Source organism: Calidris pugnax, unplaced genomic scaffold (assembly GCF_001431845.1).
Source record: "Calidris pugnax isolate Ruff unplaced genomic scaffold, ASM143184v1 scaffold404, whole genome shotgun sequence".
NCBI lineage: Eukaryota > Metazoa > Chordata > Aves > Charadriiformes > Scolopacidae > Calidris > Calidris pugnax.
Genome location: NW_015091151.1, coordinates 309304 through 310371, shown reverse-complemented (window position 1 = coordinate 310371; position 1068 = coordinate 309304).

Below are 1068 nucleotides of genomic sequence, written 5' to 3'. Positions count from 1 at the left end.
GGACTTGGTCTGATGGCAGAAGGCACATCATTGTGGCGCCAGGAGATGTTCACTTGGTGCCTGAAGCTCCCTGAGTCAGTCATGCCTGTGGCTGGCTCTTGCAAGGACACTGCACCTCATGTTGACCTCTTCCACTTGGAAAGGCACTCATGAGTCCAGGTTGTCACCTTCTGAGGTTAACAACCTGTGTCCTAGGCTTCATGCCACTTCTGTAGCTATGTGTTTTAGCACATAGTCTGCCATCAGCTTAGTGCTCACTGGGGTGCTGGCCCTAGACTTGGCCAATTAAACAGTGGCTCCCTGGCCACCCCATCCCAAACCATGATACTGAGTCTGGGACAGGCTAGTCAAAAAGCAGAAACCATGGAGATGTTTGCTGTGATGGGAGCAGCAGGATGTGGTGAGCCCACTGGGAGATCTTGCTGTGTGGGTCAAGATCTCACTGTCTCATCTGAGCATGTGGGGAATCCCCAGAGCCATGGCACATTATCTAGCAATGAGCATTCAACAGCTGGGTTGTGTAAGTGACAGCCCAATGCTGGGCTCTGGAAAGGAACATTTGGCTCCACAAATGTTCTTGCTTGAATGCTGTAGTGGGATAGATCACGGTTCAATTGTTCAAGCAGCAGCCAGTTGGATGTAGGTATAGATGTACCAGTGTGAGTTTGTTCTCCTAACTGCTGCTCCTTCCTGTGTAATACTCAAAGTCTTGTCATGGACAGAAAAGGGAACACTGTAAGTGAAGCTAAGGGTTTAACATTGCTACATGCAAAAGTTTTAACAATATAATATTTTCAATTATTATTGTCATACATAGGCAGATCATGATGTTCCTGCTGGTTTCCTTCTCTTCATCAGGGATTGCATGGTATGGATGGTGATGCTTTCTTCCTTCTCAGTCTTGGGGTTCACTTGAGTTTATTTCTGTATGCATGTTGTTTTCAATGCCTCTCAATTTTTTTTTCTGTTCTTTTTTTTTTTTTTTTTTTTTTTTTTTTTTTTTTTTTTCTTTTTAAAAAAAAAAAAAAAAAAAAAAAAAAAAAAAGTTCTAGGAAAAATATTAAACCC